This window comes from Periplaneta americana, chromosome 16, assembly GCF_040183065.1.
Source record: "Periplaneta americana isolate PAMFEO1 chromosome 16, P.americana_PAMFEO1_priV1, whole genome shotgun sequence".
NCBI classification, from domain to species: Eukaryota; Metazoa; Arthropoda; class Insecta; order Blattodea; family Blattidae; genus Periplaneta; species Periplaneta americana.
In genome coordinates, this window is record NC_091132.1 from 146,365,141 (window position 1) to 146,390,339 (window position 25,199).

At 34.6% G+C, this 25,199-nt stretch overlaps 1 protein-coding gene and 1 non-coding gene across 2 annotated transcripts in view; both read left to right on the forward strand.

Annotated features, from left to right (window-relative positions):
• luna overlaps positions 1–25,199 on the forward strand; it is a 644,320-nt gene that overhangs the window by 233,287 nt on the left and 385,834 nt on the right. The gene's annotated exons all lie outside the window — the stretch shown is intronic.
• Positions 4,751–4,826, forward strand: TRNAC-GCA (transfer RNA cysteine (anticodon GCA)). The gene has a single exon. It is a non-coding gene; the product is annotated as a tRNA-Cys (tRNA).

Below are 25,199 nucleotides of genomic sequence, written 5' to 3' on the forward strand. Positions count from 1 at the left end.
ATTGTAAACCATTTCTTGCGGGCTTGCAGTTGATAAACAGGCAAGAGAAACACGGGAATTACATTTATGCATTTACAAATGGTATTATATGCCTGCAGTTCTTCACAAATTATTGGGTCGTGGACAGGAGGTCATAGGATACTGTATTACACGTATTGGTCAACTATCTGAGGAGCTCAGGAGATGAGGAACAAAGATAATAGACGTTTCAGAGAAGTCTTCACAAGCAAGACACCAAGAAACGATACAAATACTGATCTTTCCCACAGGCTGCTTATTTCTTCGGACCCTTAGGGAAATTAAGGAGAGAAAATCACGGTCGATTTCAAGAGAAGTGCTGCAGCTCCATTGCTCGGTGGTACCGAAGGAAAGACTAACAGCGAGAATACAGATTCTGATGGGGATTCATCTGATTTCTGAACGAATATGGTACTGTACGTAGGAATATTCCTTCGTCGTCGTACTCTTTCAATTTTAAGAATATGCCACATTATGAGTATTAATTAATTTATTTTTTTCGCTCAAAATGAAAAATTATTTATTACAATTGTTAATTTTATTTTTTGTAGAATTAATTGCTATTTTCATTTACATCATTGAAAACTTACTCACTCTCAATAATTGAAACTACATATAAAATTTTATAAAAAAAAAAATTGAGAGATTAGTTTTAGAAAAATTATTTTTGGCCGGCTAGACCCTAAATTACACACTATGGACGTCTCGGTTCGATCCCCAGCCAGATCGTGATAGAATTCGTGGTGAACAAAGCAGATGTTGCGGAGGGTTTTTCCTGGGGTACTCCCGTTTCCTTCTTTCATTCCACCAACACTTCTCATCTTTTCCTAATTTCTTCTGTCACCTGAAATAGTTAAACATATGCTGGAGTGAAGTATTGGGAGTAGTGCGGGTCTCAGATTCTGATATAGGATTTAAGGGCTTGGAGCTCCTGATCTGGAGCTTATCTGGGATGGAATCTGGCCCTGTTAGGGTTGAGGCAGATTAGCGAACCTGTTACCGTTCGACTCATGAATACCACCGCAGACCACCCTCCGGGCAGCCACAATATATCGTTGATTTTATGAAATCTCCTATGTGACAGTACAGAGCATAATTTTTCAAGGAAGAAGAAAAAATTAATTAAACATCAATAGGCCTACACTTATCCTCGATGATGTCATCATATTCACCAACGTTTTCTATCGAATTATCTAATATTCGTCTGTAGATCTATTGATATTTCATTACTTTCTTCTTCCTCCTGAAAAAATAATGCTCTGTATTGTCACATAGGAGATTTAATAAAATCATTGATGATATAGCGTCCACTGGGCCAATGAGTGCTTCAATGCTTAGGTGCATGAAGCCTTCCGAGGCCGGCCCTCGATAGGCTTTAAAAGCAGCTATGGCCAAAAGTCGCACTCGTCGCACTCGGTTCGAGTCTTGAAAATCACCTCCTCTCTACGGGATAATTGACTATGTTTACCGTAATCAATGCTGTAGTCTTCTTATTCTCAGTAGCGTCTCGTAGAACAGGTATCGTTTAACGTAGCGAACATGTTTCTTTGTCTCTTTCTAAGGAGTTTTCGCAAGCGAAAAAATAAAAAAATATTTAGTATTGTAAGAAATAATGGGAAGATCAATTTTTTTTGCTGTGAAGAGGAAGATCGCATTCGATGTTTGATGTGCTCTAAAATGTTACGTGCGGTAAAAAGAGCAACTTAATCATCGTGAATACAGTGAAATTAAAGGTATGAATAGTATAGTATAGTATTCTACTTTTTGCAAGCATTGGCGAAATATTTGGAGGAATATTTGTGTTCGTTTGTTCCTTTTATATCTAGCTTATTTTGTATTGTTAAAAAACATAATGTATTATATTAATCGATGGGATGACGTGATATAGGCCTATATTGTGGATAACTTATAGTGTTATGAATGTAATAAGAGCTATGTTAGAGTTTAAAAACAATGAACACTGTAAACCGTTGAACATTCGTACATTTTATAACTTATTTAAATTTTCATCATTAATTTACATACATCGAAACATTTCTTGATATCTCAGATCTGATTTTCACATACATAACACACGGCATAAATCAAAACTAGACATTTGAAGCAATTAATAATGCATGGTTTCCCAAATGAATTGTGAATTTTATAACACTGTACCTATTTCTGTTAGAATATTGTTTATGTACAATTTTAAAGCTAAGATATAGGCTATATATATATATATATATATATATATATATATATATATATATATATAATTATTGGTTTGTCTCAACACCATTTTATTTATTTAAAGAATTTGAAAATTTTTTAATGTATTTATGTACTCGGTGATAATTCTGCCCAAGTGCTAGACAAGTTAATCATACAATTAGTGCAATAATAGATTTCATGATTTTTACAATTTGGAGAACGATTTCTTATTATTTGCAAATACATTTCATGTTGATGCCCGACATGTTCGTTTAGATTTGCAGATGGAGGTTATTCGTCTAAAAATGAAGGTAAATCCTCGTGAATCACTCTGTATAATTTTTGAAACAACTCAGTTGTGCTGTAGATATGAATGTAACCTAATTATTTTATAGTAACGTTAAAAATCATGAGATCTGTCTGTCTGGTCGAAAGAAGCAACGTACGAATTCATATGAGTTGCTTTTCGTTTTAATTTATTCATTTCAAGGTAATTTTTACTTTTGAAAACGGAAGAAGAACCTTGGCCCACCGCGCTCATTCAGTCCACCCTTTAAAACCGTCATTTTGTTCCGGTCTCGCGAGTCAACGTTATGAATTGTAATAGGGGCTTCATATCGAACCAACTACGTGAACTCAAAACAGACTAAGAAAGATAAAAAGAAAGAATATTGTTAGGATTAGTAAACTCCTATTAAGTCAATATGACGTAACAGATAACTTAAACAAACTCCTCCATTAATTTTCTCTCTGAGTTGTCCTCGGCGGTGTAGTAGTGATCGTGCTCGTAGGTTCGAACTTGGCCTGTTGTCAGTACAGATTTTCCCATTTCAAAACCGACTTGTTCTTCTAATAGTATTATGTCTAAAATGTACTTAGTCTTTTTGTGTTCTCATTTATTTTGTTTTTCCAATTTGGATTTATGACAATTGAAAATTTCAAGAGATTATCTCCACAATATGGAGCTTTCGATTGCATTACTGCAAAATGAATGTGCAATTGACAACTTTAAGCGATATTACTCGTATCTTCTGTACTACATTTCCTGAAATTGATTAACAAATGTGAAAGTTATTAGAGAGACTTATGACACGTTTAATCATCTCATAAGATGTTTTTATTCTCAAAAGTAGGCTTATACTGCTTTAACTCCCATACCAACTGAACATTGACCTTCGACTATTGAGGTGTTCGATTTCGAGTCTAAATTATGAAAAGTCAGTCTGGTTCATGGAGGGAGTAGGAATATGGAGTTGGCGCTATAGGTGAATGAGACGAGGGGAAGCGTGCCAGGTGACGGAGGGGGGAAGAGATGCGAGGACACAGACTAACTACCACCTTGCTACGCTATTGAATACAGAGAAATTGTTTTTAAAAGGAAATCAAGTTTTAAAAATACACAAACTATTTAATAAGACAGGGTTAAATGAAATATCAGTAGGCCTTCAGTGATCCTCGATGATGTAATTTATGTTCGCTATATTTACCAACGTTTTGTACCGAATTACTTCATTTAATGTAGGACCTTGATTTTTAATTAATTTTTTCTCCCTTCTGAAAAATTATGTTGTGCACTGCCACATAGGAGGCCTTATAAAATCAACAACCATTTGAATATTTAAGAAAAGAAAATCACCCGTCCGCTACATATTTTTATGGTAAATTAATTATTTCATTTCAGTATTTAAAAATTATAAGCATATGAAATCATTAGAGTAATAATTATAATTTGCAGTTTTCAGCTCAGATTCGTTCACTGTTAATCGGCAAATGCATGGTAAGTTGGTAGCGATGATGGTTTCTGTTTTTTGTCCCGTAAAAAACCGAGGTCTATACCTCTCTCTCCTTCCAACAGATTTAATTTGACTAAACGTACTCCACAGTCATTAAACTTTTCACTATAACAATATATCGAAAGGGACGCTTTTTGTTTATTTGGAAAGGGGTAGGAGAAAGGTCATTCCCACCCCATTCTCCACTTTTTTCTATCCGCACATTACGTTGAACAACAGTTTTGCGGTCGGACGGTGATCGAAGAATGCTGAACGAATTAGCGGGTGGCTCGAAACTTCGCTCTCTGTAAAATCATAACATGCAGTGCCCTCCACTCAGTTGTCCAATTTGTGGTAAAAGTATTTCGCCTGCCGGGCAACGTCATAGACGACGAGTGTATCACTGGCAGTCTATATATTTATTAATTCAGACACTCATTCACTAATAAATAAATAAACTAAGTAAATAAACTAATTAATTAACTATCTTCATATTCGGCAGCCGTTATCCGTTGACTTCTCAGAAACTGAATAATTCCAACAGTTGAGAGATCATTAAGTTTTACAATTCTCTTCAACAAGTAAGTAGAATTTTCGATACAAGTTATTAATGTTTATTCTTTAATGCGACTAGATATCTTATTTCTACCCCACAAAGTCATTTAAATATGCGCTCCTGCATATATGACGTGTATCGTCTTAAGTGCAGGTAGTAAGGCCGTAAAATAGCATTACGAGAGGGGTTCGGCCGGCGCCGTGGATCGTGTCCCGGCATGGCTCAGTTGGTAAGAGCGCTCAGCGCGCAGAGCTGAGAGGTCCTGGGTTCGATTCCCGGTGCTGGTACAAATTTTTCTCGTATTTAATAGTAATAATACAATAGACTAATTCATATTAGTCGTGCAATATTCAATGAGGTGGGCGAGACCTCATACATATGAATATTTGATGTATTAAACTGTTAGCAGTTGTCATGAAACTGATGTTGAATATGGCCACAAAGTCATTTAAATATGCGCTCCTGCATATATGACGTGTATCGTCTTAAGTGCAGGTAGTAAGGCCGTAAAATAGCATTACGAGAGGGGTTCGGCCGGCGCCGTGGATCGTGTCCCGGCATGGCTCAGTTGGTAAGAGCGCTCAGCGCGCAGAGCTGAGAGGTCCTGGGTTCGATTTCCGGTACCGGTACGAATTTTTCTCGTATTTAATAGTAATAATACAATAGACTAATTCATATTAGTCGTGTAATATTCAATGAGGTGGGCGAGACCTCATACATATGAATATTTGATGTAATTTACCTTTGTTTTCGCTTCTTATGAATTCGGTTATCATTGTCCTTTTGATTTCTTATGTATGCAATATTGAATTTTATTTTCGTTTTCCTTTCTGAAAATCCAACAGTTGCTAACTAAACTGGCTGAATCTATTCATGTGTTTTCCTAAATTGACGTCATTATGTCGTTTAGTTAATTATATTTGTATAAATTTGAAGCAAAATCCATACATTTCTCACACATTCATTAGTCACACAAGTTAATCCAGGAATATTTGATAGATCAGTATTGTCAGGAGGAAGCGCAAAAATTACAATTGCTAAGAAAAGATCAAAATGTATTACTTACTGATAAAAAAGAGGCCTACAAGATTTTGTAGTCTCTTCATTTACCTCAGCAAGATTTCTTAGTGGGAAAAGCGATTCTGCCGTATACATTTCAGACTCGTTCACGAAACATGCAGCAGCTACACCAAAATGCTATGTCTTTTGTTCAACGCATGACAAACTTGACATTTTCATAACTCTCACCTATAATCCGCAATGACCTGAAATAGCTAAGTCTGCATTACTCCCACATGAAAAACTCGCTGATCGTCCTGACATAATTTGTTACTTGCGTTTTCACATTGAAACTCAAGAACTGAAGATGTATAGGTTCAAGAAAAAGTTCGTTGATCTCTTACATTTGTATTGAGATGTGAAAGGAGACTTTTAGCGGCGAGGTTGCCAGACTGCTGGAACCTCAAACTTAATTTTTTAATTAACCGTGCATTTAATCACCAAACGTAACATAGGTTTCCTATTCATTTAAGCGTACCGTTTCAGTCTGCAAAGTTATTTCACATCGTAAATACCTATACACCAACATACATAGAGCCTATATAGTTTTCAGATATCTTGAATTACACGCTAGGTACAAATTTAATTAGAGTTAGAGTGTATCGGCATTGTAAGAACTTCAGACAGTGTGAAAGAGCGTAATTTCTTACGTAGACTTAGACCACTTTCGCAGACAGCAGATTCGTGTGGTTGGAATGTGATTTCGAGTGAAACTAGAGGAGGATGTGTCTCGCGAATTCTTCCATATTGGAATCTACCATCAACAAGCGCATGCGGACATGTTGTGCCCATTCTTTATTCCTCATCTTTTCCTTTCTCCCTCTCTGTCTCTCTTTTTCCGAAACGGAAATTAAAAAATGCTTTTGAACTGCCTCTTCTGTCTGTCGGTGTATGTATTCCTCTTGGTATTTCGTCCTACTTATGGAGGAAAGTGCAATTTAGTGCCTCGAAATAATAAACGCAGTCAAATATTCAAATGCTGTTCTCCAGAACGGCAGATTGTAATTTCAGCAGCCGCTCTTCAGTGGAGGGGGTAGAATTCGGTAGTGATCAGTGAGTTCCCATCTCGACTTGTGGGGCACTCTCCGTGGGGATTCAATTTGACTTTAATTTTAATCTAAGATATTGCATTGCAGTCGGAACCGCGTACAGAACTGGATCATCTAATTAAAATTGCTATCAAATCACTTGATGCGGTTAACAATGTACAATTTATAGACTCGCTGTACTCTCCTTATTCATATTAAATGGTAGATATGATTGTACATTCAGAAGGAAATGCTGGTATAGTATTAGCAAAAATATTGGGACTTGAATACAAGACCATCAATTTCGTAAAACTTGTTTTCTCATCTATTTCCATTCCCTTCCTCATCATCTCTCACTCTTCTTATGTTTCTTGAAAATAGAAGCATTTCACGATGTCGCTGAAATGCCACCATGTCCGTTTAGTTTTTAATTCGATGTAAAATGTAAGGTGAGACATATGCATAGGGGCTGTAATAACGACGGTTGGAAGGATTGATGGATGGATGGGTAGATGAGAGAGTGGGTGATTGAATGGATGGGCAAGCTGTCTGGCTGGTGAGTGGGTAGATGAATAAATACAGGGACATCATTTTATTTTTACTAACATTTCTAATATTAACCTGGCTATACCTTTGGATCAACGATTAAGAACCGGAAACATCGTTTGCTACCCCCTTCCACGACTGGAGTTCTATGATACAGGCGTAATATACAAACAAATCACTTTACTAGGTATAGGAGGGAAGAAAAGTAGTTCATCCATTTACGTAAACTAGAAAATATCGCGATTTTGAGTTTGGTAATTTTCATTAGGATTTTGTTTAATCAAAATACAGTACAGTGTTAACAATGAGTGTTTTTACTCACGAACTGAGCTTTCCATGCGGACGTATTCATTATGCAGTGTATATTATACTGTCTACAGCACATTAGCGTACACTATAGAGAATGAAGTTACATTGAAAAATAATCATAATATGGATATTTAAACACATTTTTAAAATGGTGGTCATTCATTTCGATACAGGCTTCAGTTCTAATATGCATATCATCGCACTATACGTACATAATTCCAATTACCAGGTTCGCACTTCGTATCAGTAACTCATGTCGAAATAATTCTGCACCTACTCTATAAAAGAGACCTTACGTACTGTAAATTCAATCTTCACTTCTGCCCGATTCGAAAAGATAAAAATACTCAGACATGCTATCTACTGTCCGTCCAAGTGATTACGTCGCAGCATCGTAGAAAGGGAGGAAATCACGTGACAGTTAATTACTTAACGAGGCCCTTTTATTTAAGTTATGTTAAACAATTGTATGGGTATAATATTACGTAGACGTCCAATTCCTAACAGGAATTAATGTTCTCAGAAAGGAGCTAAGACAGCCCAGCCACTAGCATTTACAGAGAGGCAAATAGAAGCAGTGGAGGAAACCGGGATGCGACGTAGGCAAATGGAAAATGATGCAATATTGAAAGCTCTTTCGTCACTGGAAAACGCGAACATATTATTGGAACGTACTGTTTACTATGACCGTAAGGCTACTATGACTTATATGCGGTCTTGGATCTATGTGGAGGACGGTTGAACTTCATTAGTAGAAGGGGTGGGAGTGAAGTACATTGAAAAACTCAGGTACAATGAAAATTTAAGTAAAAATAAAATGGTGTCCCTGTACATAGGTAGACAACTAGGTTCACAGGTATAGTTGGTTACTCGGAAGAAGACGAGCGGAAGGAATATGACATTCTTGACTGTGGGTATTAATTATAAACATCGCTCATATAAGCATCCCAGTAACGATCTTATTAGTTATTACTCATGCCGAAAACATTAGCGACAATATGCATATGTAAATTAAAAGATACTAATTATTTTAATAAAGTAACTATTAACGATATTATTGCTTAATATAGTACGAATTGTAATTAATACTCTGTGCGTTGGCGTTCTAAGGTCTCCTAATTTTCTTCTCAGGACTGGTACATATATAAACATGCGATTGAGCTTAAAAGATGTGAATACTCTTTTTAAATGCGTGACAAAGATGGCAGCACCATATGACGCACAGAACTCGAGTTAGAAGGTATTTTCCGTACTTCAAATGGCGACGTTCTCATTACAAGACCAGCGTGTTATCCGGTTTCTCCAATTGCTTGGCGTGATACCTATTGACATTCATGGTCAGTTGAGTGAGACATGCGGTGTTGATGTCATGGATGTGACTGCTGCACTTGCTCCACTCGCGCAATCCTGTTGTCGGTCCGGTCGAGACACTTTAGGCTCATTGTCACATGGTGTTCGGCCTTCTTTGAACTGTCTCATCCACGAACGCACCATGACACCATGGCAGCATATCTGACAATGAATGTCGATGGGTGTCATGCCACACAAGTGGAGAAACTCTATGATAACACGCTGATCTTGTAATGAGAACGTCGCCATTTGAAGTTTTTTAAAGTAGGTTATTTTACGACGCTTTATCAACATCTGAGGTTATTTAGCGCTTGAATGAGATGAAGGTCATAATGCCGGTGAAATGAGTCCGGGTTCCAGCACCGAAAGTTACCCAGCATTTGCTCATATTGGGTTAAGGGAAAACCCCGGTAAAAACCTCAACAGGTAACTTGTCCGACCGGGAATCGAACCCAAAAAAAGATTACGCTGTTATCCCTAAAGTAATTTAATCTTATAATCAACAAAAATGGATCAACTAAACATAAATAAATGTATATACACAAAAAGAGTTAATTAATTCTTTGAACTGTCTTATCCACGGCCAACTGGTTTCGCGGCCAGACGAGCTAACCATTACTCCACAGGTGTGGACCGTCATTTGAAGTATGGTATGGAAACACTTTCTAATTCTCGTTGCAGCCACTCGAGTTCTGTGCGCCGTACTGTGCTGCCATCTGTGTCACACATTCTCAGAGTGCTCTGGTCTTTTAAGCTCAATCGTATGTTTCTATCTGCCTTCAGTCTTGATAAAAGAAAAATAGAAGATCTTAGAACTTGAACGCACCTCATAGCTTAACTTCTCACTTCCCAAGGATAAAGCAATGACGGATGAAGTCTGGATATTTTTTAATGAATAGTACCGCTACTGCGTCACATAATGTAAGCAATTCATATCACTAACATTCTTCTCTCTGCCGTCCCACCTCCGGCTCTTCATCTCGTGATTAACAAACAATAGCTAGATCAATGGATAGATAGGTGGGTATATACATTAAGTAGGTTGATCGACAGATAGATAGATGGGCAGGTAGCTGGGTAGATGGGTTGGTGGATGGTGAACGGTAGATGGATAGATGTGTCACTGGGCGGATATATAAGTAGATAAGTGGGTAGATCGATAGATAGATGGTAGTGTCTAGATTTTTTCGAAGTTGTATATATTATATTCATTTATTGATGAGTACTTACTGCTTTTTCCATTGCTAGTTTACAGATTGTAAATATAAAATTACATATTATAAATATTTACAAAAATACACATAAATACAAAATACAGAATACATAACAACAGAAATAGAATAAAATAATACATAAGTATAAAACAGAGGACACAATAATATTAATAAATTTGAGGACCGCATGAGCAGCTCTCGTGTTCGGTCGCACTTTAGATATATAATAATAATAATAATAATAATAATAATAATAATAATAATAATAATGATAATAATAATATAATAATAATAATAATAACAACAACATACTCCGTGTACCAGGGAAGGAATAATATTTTGTTTCTAGGCCTACTTGCTTTTATTCTTTTATGAAATGCGTTGACAAGGATTTGGATGAACTGTTATGATGTTATTTCTTTCTGACACTTTTTCTAAATTATTGTTTTTATTCCTACCTCTTCACAAAAGGACAGGATAGAGTGTGTCGTGATGCTTAAAAAATTCAATTTCAGAGTTCACGCACGAGTGCTTATTAACTCTGTGTCCGGAAAAATGCTTGCCGGTATGAAGTCAGAGCGTTTATGTAAAACTTCATTTGCCCCTACAAAACAAGCATTTAGCTTAGAGATGTCAGTTGTTTGTGTAACTTTATCCACTAATGGGATATGGCTCGGCCGTGACTCAGTCGATGGACGACTTCCTACATTGCGGACAGAGGTTCGACTCAACTAGACAGTGACATTTGTGATGTAAAAAGCGAAGATCTTCTATTTCTGTTCCTTTTTATATTATGCAATGTTGTCTGTTGTATAATACCAAAAATTAGATTAATATCTCTCGTGGTGTCTTCTAGTGTCTTCCTTTGCTTATGGTATATACAGAGTGAACCGTAAGTAATGTCATTAATTTAAGAAGGTTATTCTTTGAGATATTTTGAACAAAAAAGTTTCATACAATTTTGCTCGTTTTTGCTTCCTATCCGAGATAAAAATTGTTTTATACGAAATATTTCATTGCATGTTTTGAGAAAGTCGTTAATTTAATTCTCAATATTATCAGTCAATTTAAAAGAGCACTATATTGTGATAATAAATAATTGATATAATTTTTAGTTTTGTCCTTTAAATATGCAGAAATTTTAACCGAACAAATGTAACATTGTAAAATACTTTTGCTAGGTATCAACCCACAGTAATTTAAACTACACTCTAGTGAATATTAGGATTAGTTATTTGCTTAGGTTATAATGTAGTACACATTTCATGAAACTTTTTAATTGAAATATAAGATTGTATTTTAGTAGTTAATTTCATCTCATTGCATTTCATTCATTCATGTGTATAAGTTATAAAACTTTGTAGAGATTTGCTGAATTTATAGATTTGTAAAATTGTATTAATTCCATAATTGAAACGTAAGATTGATTCAATAGGAGAATTCATTAATCAATATCATATTATTATTATTATTATTATTATTATTATTATTGTTATTATGTATTTATAACCCTAACATACCTATCTCAGGTAAAATAGGGTTCTCTGTAAAATAAATACTTTTGCTGAACGAAAATAAAAGTTACATTTGTTCGGACCAAATTTCAGCACATTTAAAGGACAAAACTAAAATTCTTTCAATCATTTAATACACACCTCTCTTAAACTGACTGGCAAGGAAGGGATCCCAAATGTTGTCGCAAGATTCCGATTTCTATATAATGTGTCGGATAGACAGTATCAAAGTATACAGACCACAAGATTCATAGCTATTATGGACAATAAGCAGAGGAGCTGTGAGCCTCAATATATGGAAACGATGTATAATGACTAGAAGTAATGCAAAAGCGTTATTATCCGTAAAGTAATGGCGGATAAAAGTTAATTGATTCTGAAACAGATGTTACAGAAATAGTGGAAGAATTTGTAGATACAATTAAGTCGATGAAGAGCTTAATGGTGATACAAGTGAAAATGGATAAGGATTCAAGAGACACCAGTAGTGATGAATCATCTATGTTTGCAGCAAAAATGGAGAAAAATGTAAGTCTTCCTACCACCTACGCTTAAAAGTTGTGCTAACGTAGTGAGCGTTAGATATGGTCCTGCTGATCATGTGAGACTAACAGCATTGAAAATATTTTCAAACAACTTTTTGATGATGAAATGGTGTACACAATAATTATATACACAAGTCAGAGAGGAGAAAATACTATGCACAAAGTGTCGCTTAGTATCCTGAGATTTAGTGAAGAGAGGAAAGCCACTGATAAAATAGCTGGTTTTAGAGATATTTTAAATATTTTTGTGAGACCGCGTAAGGAAAATTACAAATTCCATTTCAGCTTATATGAGTAGGGCCTTCTGAAGCTTGAATTCTGTTTCTATCATACAAAAGTTGCTTTCTTAAAAAAGTTGTAAAACACTGTATACATTTTTTTACAGTTATGCTGTAAACTTAAAACAGTAAAATTCGCATGAGTTATTTTTGTTTTATTGACTTGTAAGATACCTTCAGAGGACACTAAAATAGATTGGGTAGGGTTTGAAGTATTTATGTAGTTGTTTATCTTAAGCACTTTTAAGTTAAATAAATTGTGTTTAGATTAAGAAAATAACCGAATTGTGTAAATAAAGAATGGGGTGCCCAAAACACTCCACATGGTCTTCAACGTAATTTTCTATACCCGATCTATATTATTTTATGCAGTATTTGTGCCATGTATTACTGATCTTTGTAATGTACTATAATTTTCAAATTTTATACAGTCATTTTTTAGGTTGAAATGTTTACCAGTTGCTGTAAATGGGCCGGATAGAGGTGGGCGCTTTTGTGGACGATATGAAATATTTATTTGATACTTCATCCTTTTGTACAACGCATGCAATATGTCTTGTACTTGTTGTGGTGGGTTTGGATACATATATATAAACGAATCGTGTGTGAAGAAAGATGACAAACGATCTTTCTTATCCAACCATGTTATCGAGAAAGTTGGAATATGTTATTCAACGTCTGGACAAATTTAACACGGAATTTGAATTCATTCTCCAAGCTTAACACTTACAGTTCACATCGTTACAAACGAGAGTGCGCTCTATATTATATAAGAAAGATCTGCGCTAAATTGTATCTTTAATTTTTAGAACGTGCAATATTATCAAACTTAAATTATTATGACTGCGACACAAATATTTGACATGAAGATAATGATGATTGTTTGTTATGGCACAGATGGTGATGATTAACTCGAATTACACTGGTTAAGCATACTTATGTATTCCCACTTCACGTAACTAGTTTGGTTTAAATAATTTTTAGAACGTCCAAGATTATCAAACATAAATTATTATGACTTCGGCACAAAAATATTTGACACGAAGGTAATGATGATTGTTTGTTGTGGCACAGATGGTGATTATTAACTCGAATTACGCTGGTTAAGCATACTTATGTATTCCCATTTTACGTAACTAGTTTGGTTTAAAACTTGTCTCCCAGTGTGTTATAGGTAAGCTAACATTCCGTTCTCCAGCGAGTTGTGCATTTAATTGAATCCGATATCGTTATATTTTCCTTTCTCATATGGTGGACAATTTATTTAATATTGTAGCTTAATTTAAAACCGATCTTCCCTCATACTCTTCGGCTTGCCAACATTACGCTTTTAATAGATTTACAATTATTAGACTACATATAACTTATTATATTATTAAAACTTCCTACAATTTGTAGGTTGCTTATCTAACAAAGTGTACCGTACATAACTCGGTTTAATAAAAGTAAAAGTATTGATGGTCAAACAGCATCGGTGAATAAGAGTAAACAATTGCATAGGTACAGTAATATAATTTATATTTTACGTATTGTATAAATGATTTAGTATAATCCGTATAAATCCTTTAATAGCCAAAATGGTTAAATCGGTGGAGGCCTATTCGTTTTTAGGGATCCCGAGTGTTTTAAAGAAACCCACTACAAATTTTGGTATTGTCCCTCCTGCTCCTATGAGCAGTCATATTACTTTAACCCTTCTTGTACCCCTTCGTTTACTATGTGGGTACAATATATACCCAGGCCATACACTTTATATATATATATATATATATATATATATTTATTGATGCTGTGAAGATAAAATTTCAGCAGATCATATATTTGTTCTTTAAGCTCTTCTGAGCGTGTATATATATATATACACACACACTCATATATATATATATATATATATATATATATATATATATATATATATATACGAGTGTGTGTGTGTTTTTGGTATATGTAGGGGAGACTCGGCTAACTCCGCAATATTAAGAAGTAAATCCATCATATTTTTATCAAAATGTTTATTGAAAAAAATTATTAAGGTATGTAGACATGAACGAAACCTTTCATTACCAAATGAGATAAAGAGACCTATTAAAATGAAAATATATTTAGTTGTACATACATTACAGTTGAAAAAGAACAACTCGGATAATTCCGCAATAGTGCGGATAAATCCGCAATAGGACTTGGCTAATTCCGCAGTAGTAAATAATTATGAAATACATTATGAAAGTAACATAAATGGAACAATTTATATGTAACAATGCTTCACAGCTGTGTAGCAAAACACGAAAAACAGCCAACTTTCGATGTTTCACTATATTGCCGACAGAGGTGTCGACCAATATCCTTGATTTTTTTCTATAGCACTGCAAAGGATATGCCTCCTGTTGACAGCCTCTCACAACTTACCTTGACGCTATTATAAAGCCGCAGTAAAATCATAATATATATGCATTACTGCGGAATTACCCGTACTGCGGAATTAGCCGAGTTTCCCCTATATAATTATGTTTTAAATGATTTAAAATAAAACCCACTTAGTAAATAACAACTCAATCTATTATTATTATTATTTTAAAATATTGTGTTAGTGTTCCAACTAAGAAAACAGCCACCTGCGTAGTTCAGTCGGCTAAGGCGCATGGCTGCCGATCCGGAGTTGCTATCGGTTGCATGTTTCATTCCCGCTTGGGCTGATTACCTGGTTGGGTTTTATTCCGAGGTTTTCCCCAACCTTAAGGCAAATGTCGGGTGATCTGTGGTGAATCCTCTGCCTCATCTCGCCACGTACCATCTCGCTATTACCAAACCCATCGATGCTAAATAACCTAGTAGTTGATACAGCGTAGTTCAATAACAAACTAAAAAAAAACTAGAAAAACAGACTGGAAATGTAGTCAATGTAATAAATGGGTTTGCAAGAATCACTGAGAATCACTCAGTAAATATCTTTAGTGTAATGTGCGATAATTGTTCAAAATAGGTTGATTGTTTTCAAGTAAAATTTGGTTTAAAAAAATGAATAGGCCTGTGATTGAAATGAAATGTATATTTAGGGAGTCAAGTCTAAAAATTTGTTAAAGTAACATTGTCTTCTAATACAATTAAAAAAAATAGATAAATAGAAAATAATACATTAAACTTATCTTAAAAATAATGAGTTCAAAATGTACGTAGTCAGTAAACTTGAAATATATATATATATATATATATATATATATATATATATATATATATATGTATGTATGTATTCGGTAAATCAAGTGTCGAGGACGTTTTGTATTTCTCTTTGATCGTAAATCGCCTGTTTTATTGATATACCTTTTTCTGACTGACTAGAGCTGGTCTCAATCTGATGGTGTAGTCCGGAATGGCTCATCTAACAATATTTGGTCTAAATCCGTCGTTACTAAGAACTTATCACGTATTCAAGTACACAGTTTTATCTCTGTTAGATAGTTTCATCTCCAAAGACTTTAAATTTATCTGGTCGTCGTCCTATATACATTTCCCTTAAGGTTTGCATTTATAAAACTGTTAAGTAAATCTGTGTCCATTTGGCTTAGATAGTTGTGAATTTTTCTGATTGATTTTCAGAAATTTTCTACTAAAGTGAATACTCCCAAATTTTCTGTTGTAACAGAATTCCTGATGTGATGTATTAATCCCTTTCCATATAACTTGAACATCAAGCCGCCAGTATAGGTCCGGCCAAGTTTTTTTTATTAATATGGTCATTAGCAGCTATTCGCTTGTGTCTGTCATACCTCATTTCATTTGACGATTGAAGAGCTTCGAATTTCCTGAGTTCCGGGGAGATTTCGTGTGCATGTATCGTTTGTTATTGTGGAATAGATGGTGATTGATGTTGGTTTGATCAGGACTCCTAGGTGGTATCTGATTGCTTCTCATTCCTCTTACGTGCTTGTTACAGATTGGCTTGGAAAGGCAATCACATTTTCAGAACATCAAACACCCCTGACTTCTTAACCTATCATACAAATGAATCCTTCATTTCCTCCTCAATATCCATGTCTCATTTTCCGGGACTGGCGTCGATTTTCTATAGCTCTGCTTGGTTTCTTCCCTCGATTTTACCCATTAAGACACTTAACTTTGACGTAACTCGAGTCCTTTGCCTTTGAATGCTTCAAAAGACTTCTATAAAATGCTTGCACAACATTCTATATTTGGCAAAGATATGTAATTGTGACTAGCATTCCATTTTGGACTAAATGGTTTAGTTTTCAGCATTATTCTTTATTGTGCAAAAATGTTCATTTCTTTCCAACATTGTGTATTGGGAAGGTTATTAATTTCTAACGAGCATTCTTTATTTTATAATGATATTGAGTTCTGTCAAGCATTCGATAACGCAGAAGGGTATAAAATTCTGACGAATGTTCTATAATGTGCAAAGTTTTAAATTCTACCTTTCTGAAAAGGAGGGGGATCTCAGTTTTCACTAGCATTATGTTGTTCAGGGTGTTCAGTTGTGGTCAGAACATTTAGGTAAGTATGTTGGATTCTGAGAAGCATTGTACTCTACAGTACATTGAGCAAGAATATGCATTTCTGGCGAGCAAGAGTTTTGGCTCTGAAAAGTTATTCTCTATTGCAGGCGGATGTTAAATTATAGCCAGCATTGTACATCGAGAACTGTGTGCAGTTCCAAATAATGTTATATGTATATTGGACAAGAGTGTCCAATTCTTAAATAATAACAATTTGTACTGTATATATAGACTATATTTATTTGAAAAACATCAGACCAATAACAATGGCAGACAAAAAGTATTCTGAACTCTAGAAAACAAAAATTTCTGAGTGTTTGAAAAGTAGTAAATGATATATAGGTACATTTTAAAAAAAATGGTACCAAACTCTTATTAAAACTGAACATTTTGAATCATTCCCAGAAAACGTTAATCAAATACAATACATTACAATAATATTACAATAATTATACAGGATCTTTCCGAGGTGGTGTTACAAACTTTTAGGGATGATGGCGAAAGGCACATGTATCAATTTGAGATAAGAAACCCTGGTCCGGAAATGACTGAGTCGAAAGTTATAAGCAAAAATAGTTGTGTGGAAATGGAATTGCAATTTGACACCACGTGCCCTCCTTCCCTTAACTTTTGGAACAGTCATGGAAAAATGGTATGGGTCGGATGTCTCCTACGTGGGTACTTGTACGATACAATCTGTGAGCTTGTCTACTGTTCCCAATGGCTCATCCGTATTCGAAAATCAGGTGTGCTTATTCCGCTCTCGTGTACTCCTCCATTTCACTAGGACTGACCGACTGGACAAGTTGCAGTGTCAAGATTTCAGTTGATATTTCGTAACGGATGCTCATGTCAGGAATACATGGTTCATAAATACTTTTATTTTCCGAATCACCTTTTTTGACTGGTCTATTCTTGTTTCGAAACGAACTGTAGGATCGAGAACTACTCGTACAGCTTTGGTTTTCTTCGGATGAATGGCTATAATATCAGTTCTTCTGATGAATCTTGTTGAAGAGGTGCATTCTTTGCTATAAATCTGAAACACCTGTCATATCATGTGGTTTTAATTCAAATTACAATAATGTTCGTTTGGTCATTCATCTGTAATTCAATAGTTCTTATTGCTTTCTGTAACTTTTATTACATAGATTACAACAAAGTCAGCAATTCCTTAAGTATTTTAGTAATCGATTTTGATAAGTTTTAATCGCTAATGAGAAATTCTATAATTATTCAACGAAATAGGCCTACATGAAAAAAGGAGAATGACCTAACCCTAAATATTTGATGGAGACAGCGTTGCTGTTAGTACCTACTGAAGAAAAATAATGCAAAAAAATATAATGAGTTTAGGGCTGTCAGCCTGATATCACATCCCACGATTCTCTTGCGAATACTGGATCGAAGTGTGTTTTCTAAGGTTGAAGGGGAGCTGGAAGAAGAGGAATTTGGCTCCAGAAAGGGAAAAGGTATAAGAGATGCAATTAGACTGCACGATCAATTGGTAAAAGAGGGGAAAATAAAGTGGAAAATAGAGGGAAAATAGGGGGAAAATAGACGTGATAATTGAGGAAAAATAGAGAGAAAATGGAGGAGTAAATAAACAGAAAATGGATGAAGAAATAGAGGTAAAAATAGAAGGATTATAATTTATTTCTCCTCTATTGTCCCTCTATCTTACCTCTATTTTCTCTTTTGTATGGCTATATGTCCTGCTTCATTTTTTCTTTAATTTCTCATCTACTTTTTCTACATTTTCGCTGTTTTCTCCTCAATTTTCTTTTCTAGTTTCCCTAACCTTTCCCTCTATTTTCTCCACATATTCTCTTATATTTTACCACTAATTTGTTCTCTATTTTCCCTCCATTTTGTCCTTTGTATTACCTCTATTTTCTATCTCTATTCGTTTTATCCATTTTTTTCAGTTTACTCGTTTTCTCCCTTTCTCGTTTCTTCGTTGTCTTTTTTCCTCTTTCTCTCGTTTAAAGTACTTGGTTCATATTCAGAACCACTTTTAGCGTCCTCTGTGGTTGATGGCCCTTCATTTGGACTCATTATTTCTCCTTGAAACAATAACCTCTTCCTATTCTCTTTTCTCCTCTATTTTACCATTAATTTGCCCTCTATGTTTCCTCTATTTTGTCCTCTGTATTACCTCTATTTTCTCTCTATTCGGTTTATCCATTTTTTGTGTAGTTTAATCGTTTTTTCGCTTTTTTGTTTCCTCGTTTCTTCGTTGTCTTTTTCCCTCTTTCTCTCGTTTAAAACACTTGATTCATATTCAGAACCACTTTTAGTATCCCCTGTGGATGATGGTTCTTCGTTTGGACTCCTTATTTCTCCTTGCAAGAATATTCTCTTCCTAGTAGCAGCCATTTTCACAACACGAATGGCGCTTACTATTGTCTTGACTGAAGTTAAATGGTGTCTCTATTTTCAAATTGTTCTCACAATCTTCTTAGATGGCAGATATAACCAAATAAATTGCAGACATAGATAGAAGAACAAGGGAACATTCAGAAAGTGGTTATATCCATACATGGTCCATATTGGCACTTACCAATGTCTTGCCCCAAGGCACAGAAATAAGTAGCTGCCCGGCGAGTTAATTGCCCATACTGAATACAAATTATCATATTGCTTTGGATCCAAGTGAGATTTATAGTGGACAAAGACTTTTTCGGTTCAAGCTTTCTCTGGGTTCTAATATTTACTTGGCGTTATTTTAGCATTCCCGATCTACTATTACAGCTCTGCCAATCGACGCAGCAATTATTATTAACCCTTGTTTAGTGTTCGTAGACTATACTTCGTTCCATAACATCTGATAGGTGAAGTAAACATTGCCGGCAGAGGAGGAGAGAAGTATAATTGCTGTTCATCCAATGGTAGAGGTCTCATTCCACGTTTGTCTTGAAGTTGGACAAGGATAGGCTATATCTTTCCAGACCGCCCAACTTCAAGACAAGCGTGGAATGATACCTCTGCCATTGGATGAACAGCAATTATACTTCTCTCCTCTGCCGGCAATGTTTACATTTCCTATCAGACATTATGGAAGGAATTATAGTTACAGAGATATCACTCACAAGCTCTTAAACTGTACTTGTTTTTGTTTCAGGTATGTACTTCAAGGATATTTGTACCATTCGAGTTTTCTGGTGAGTAGAATATTTCTCACAACTTTCTTATTTTCACCACATAACTATGAGAAGAATGGGCTTTTTTATAGATAGAGGAATTAAAACTGCTGTTTTGTTTCATTTCTTCTTTAAAAAAATTAATTGTGGTTTATTTAACAACGCTCGCAACTGCAGAGATTATTTCAACGTCGCCGGTGTGCCGGAATTTTTGTCCCGCAGGAATTCTTTTACAAGCCAGTAAATCTATTGACTTGAGCCTGTCGCATTTAAACACACTTAAATACCATCGACCTCGGCCGAGATCGAAACCGCAACTTCGAGCATAGAAGACCAGCGTTATACCAACTGCGCTACCGAGGGCGACCATTTTTTCTTTAATACTATATTATTTATATGAACTAATTAAACGCACTAAATCGACCACTAGGCAATCGCGTTTAACATTTCGATAAGTCTTTGTCTTGAAGGAACCTACAGTTTATATCAGTAGCTATGATATTTTACTTAACAATAATTGATTTTTTTTTAGTTTCCTTAACTCGGTAACTTCTCTTATTTTGAATCTTATTTCTTCCTATTTGTCTTGAACTCGCTAGAGCAGAAAAGGAAGAATTAATATTCAGTAATGATGTTTGTTTTTCTTTCTATTCTGTTCCATGTTGCAGAATGAAGATTGTTTTCCTTTTCCTATGATCAGTTTGCTTTATTCTTGCTAGGATTTGTCAATTTCAAATCGTTATCTTAATCTGTGACTTTAGTTCAATGATGTGATGCCATGTGAGCAGATTGGATATGAAATGATTTTTTCTTCATTAATAAGCACCTATGTAACAATTACCCCTGTGTAACGTTGGTCTCATTACCTGTTTGAAACAAGTTTCACTACAAGAATTTTTAACCTTCTTCACTAGAGTTATTAGGGTTACTCACATCAGAAATTCTACTTCTCAGAAGATTAACTGAATGCATTTTGTTAGATAATTAAACAAATTACTGAATTCTGCACGATGTGGATATCGTGTTCATTCTGGACCAAATTAATACAAACGCAAACAAATCCGGATACATCATCTGACAAGAATGAATCAAGACAGGTTACCTCTATAACCTTGGAATGCCAGGGGAAAGGAAAAGAAAGAACTTCGGAAACGTTTGAAAGACGTTATTAATTTGATCACTGAAACAGACAACATGGGATACTATTCGTGAAGATGATTAAATATATTATTCCTGAAGTATTTTGCACTTGTTAGCTTTTGAGCTTTTCATCTTTCAAGCAATTTGCCCTCATGCACAGTCACTTGGAGGGACAGCCTTGAATAACGTAAATACCATTCCAGCCTTCGATGTAAGAAGCACCTTATTGACAATACTAAAAGCACTCGTACCCTAGTCGGAATTCAAACTCACAACTATAGACTAAACGTAACGTAACTTCCAAGTTCAGACAACACAAATTGAATTACTCGGATCTTTTAAATAATGCATGAGAACATAAAATTATTATAGGTGATATAATGTAATAATAGAAGAACAATTTCAAATGTAAAACTGTAACATAGATTAACAATCTGAGGAATTGTGAGAAAATAATGGTATTAAAGGCTTTCAAAGGAAATCTATTATATCATTAAACCATAACATTTACTTCATATGACTCGATCCGGCGTCACCAAGTTAGGTTACTTTAAGATCAGTCTCCGTAGAGTCATTCCACGTCAAATCGCACAAAATTATACAAATTTTGACCTTCATATTTCTGATCGCGTTTATATTTTTTTTACCAACTCTATGGGTCTCATAAACCAACAAGTGTATTTTTATTTCCTCCTAAGTCCACATGCTTTTAAAATATTACATGTTAAAATTCGTTAAAAATGTCGCACAATGCAACATTTAAAGCGTCATATTTCTGACGATATTGATGTTAAAATTTTTTTGAAAAATGCATTTAAAAGCTTAAAGTACTGTCTTTTATTAAATATTTACTAACTAATTTTAATATAATTATTTCAAATATTTTTTTTATAATTCAATTTTTAAAACATATACATCAATGTGAAATAGCCCTATTAAAAATCTAAAAAATGCCTACTAGGTGCACTGAAGTATTCTTAATAATTCCAGAAAAAATCAGAATGGGATCTCCAATAGTTTAATGGAAATTTAATTACTTATGACAGAATGTGTAGCGGTCGGCGCAGCAGCAGTGGACGGGAAGCGATCGGTGCTGGATAATTGACGGAATGTTGCAACATTACACCCAGTACGGATCAAGTTACTCGAGGAAACACTGCTAATTTACTTATTATGATATCTTCAAATAATTGTACATTATGCTTTCCAAATGTTTCTTTTCATTCACACTTTAAATTTTCATTCGCCTACCTTCTTTCTTGAAAGAAAATTGTTTTACTAAATCTCCAGTTTTTGACAACGGAATGAAAGAATATAATTTTAATGTACCAGTTATTGGTTTTAGATTATGGTATCTGGCCTGCAAATTTTCAGTGTGGTTTTTGTGTTTCTTGAATGGACAAAATATAAATGAAACGTTAGAAATGTCTTTTGTGACTAATCAAACAGTTTTTTTTTGGTGTTGTTATAGGATCTTGTATAGGCTAACTCTCGTGGCAAGTCTTTTAACAGTATCTCCAATGCCAACACATGGACCTTTACCATGCGACATTGCAAAGAAGTGTCAATCAGCACTAATTCCATAATCGTCTTCATGTAAGCAATTATTTTTATTTTTTTTTTGTGAACTTGATCCATTGGAAAAGTAGATGATTTTTTTCATATCGTTGAATTCTTACTTTAAGAAATTGATTACTTCGGATTGAAAAAAATGAAAGGGATCGGTGTCATGTTTCATGATTTCTGAGATGACATTACTTTTGTAACGAATTTCTGTATCTCCTTTGAAATATACTACGAAAGGATTTATTTATTTATTTATTTATCTATTTATTTATTTATTTATTTATTTATTTATTTAAGTATACAGAATAAAGAATATAATTACAAACAAGAGAAATAGAAATAAAATAATACAATCAATATAAAAAAGGAGATGCAGTAGTATTAACAAAATTTGAGACCGAATGAGCAGCGCTCGTGTTCGGTCACAGTTCAGATATTATATTATTAGGCCTATAAGAGAATATAAAATAAAATAAAGTAGGAAGTAAAATTAAAATTGTATTGTATTGTGGCTTGGCATATAGTTCCAATGCACACCTTGTATTGAATCTTGTATTACAAAGGAATGATTTTCAGAAAAGTCTGCAATAACTATGTAATTTTCAGGTTGTACTTTTCTTTGCATTCCGTCAAAAATAAAATATGGCTGACTTTTGAAATGGATGATGATGCATCTTCTACATGAAAAATTTAACGTGCTAGGGAGCCTTTTACTTTTGAAACTTTTCACGGGGGTATCGTTTTGTTGTATCTTTCTTTTCTTGATAGGGGATTCTATTGACATCAAACTCTTGTTTAATTCCTCAATATTACTGATTTCTAGCACTGTATCCATATAACTGCTAGAAGAAGTACTGGGATAATCACTTTCTCTGTCCGCACTTTCATTTGATTCATGTTTATTAATATCATAAGAACTACCGGCTTCACATATAATTTCACCTGACCTATGCGGAAATTGATTGATTTTTTCGGAACAAATCACATATTTGCACACTCAAAGACTCCTTTAAATTGAGCTTTATCAATAAGTCGCGACTTACGCGTCTTAGTACTTTTCTTTTTAAAAGCGTGATTAGGAAGGTAAATGGATTTAAACACTTGTTATATATTACGCGATCTTTACCATCACTCATGTTGTATAGAAGTCACGTCACTCCGTGAAATTCAAACCCAAACTGATTATTTTTCTCTCCTGCCATCTGTTTACTGCCGTAAAGTTTACTGCCTTACCCAGCCTTGGTATCATCAAACACTTGGCAATATTACAATATAAACATATAACACTGTGAAGGGCTTCCCCTCTTAGCTGATCTGACAATAATAAAATAATTTTAGATAAGATATTTACTGTTCCTAAGGTATTAATCATTTGCTGATTAGTTTGGTGACATCAGATGCAACGGGGAATTTCCACGGGCAGCCTTCTAGCCTATGGCTGCAAGCTGTTCATTAGCTGGGCATCGCGAGCGCGTGCATGCCTCCGGTAAATAAATTATTACAAATGTATGGGTGCCGATCCCATATTTATAAATGCAGTAGTTTACAGATAATACATCAGCGAACAAGTCTATATTTTTTTCAGATTTTTAACTTGGCTATTTAATATAGTAATTTTGCTTTGAAAAAGAAACGATTAAAAAAATAGGCCAAATTTTAAATTTATTTGTGATAGGCCTAAAGTAATAAAAGTGTTGTATTTCGTCTTTCAAATGCGCCAAACCCCAAATCTCAATTATATGTAGACACAGAGTTCCAAGCGAGTTTATGTAAGAGTGCGCGCATAATTTGCGTAACTTCAAATATTCATAACTACACAAATAATTAACAATTGTGAAAATAAAAAAAATACGAGTCTCCTTATTTGATGTCTGGAATTCATGAAAAAAAATTCGACCATTTCCGAGAAGGTCGTGTTTTATTGCTGTGCGATTTGACGTGGAATGACTCCGTAGCGTTTTCTCATTCTGCCACCATTCTGCTCTCTTTTTGTTGTATTAATTATGCCAAAACCGATTTCAAACGATATTGGATGTGACTCTATTCCAGATATACGAATATCTTTTCATGTACCGTAATTACAAACATGCATTTTTGCAGTTAGCTATATCCATGATATTTGTAAAATGATGAAAATTCCGTCCTTAGGATGAACTTCAGTGCAAGCATTTAGTTGTCAATATTGACGAAATTCCAGTTCTGTAACACATTTTGTTATAATTCATGTTAAAGTGAATAAGCTCTTTATGACGGATTCTTTAAACGCTGATTACACGGTTGTGACATATTACATAGTTTGAACTTCAAAAGAATCTTCTCTGGATTGTACAGCTCTTACCAAAAGTTTAAAAACCCCACTCCATAAGTGATGTTTCACTCTTGTCCTTATACGTATGTGAAATCTACTGATGTTTGTACAGAGACCAAATGTCTGTAAAAAAAGTGAAGTTTTTGCTG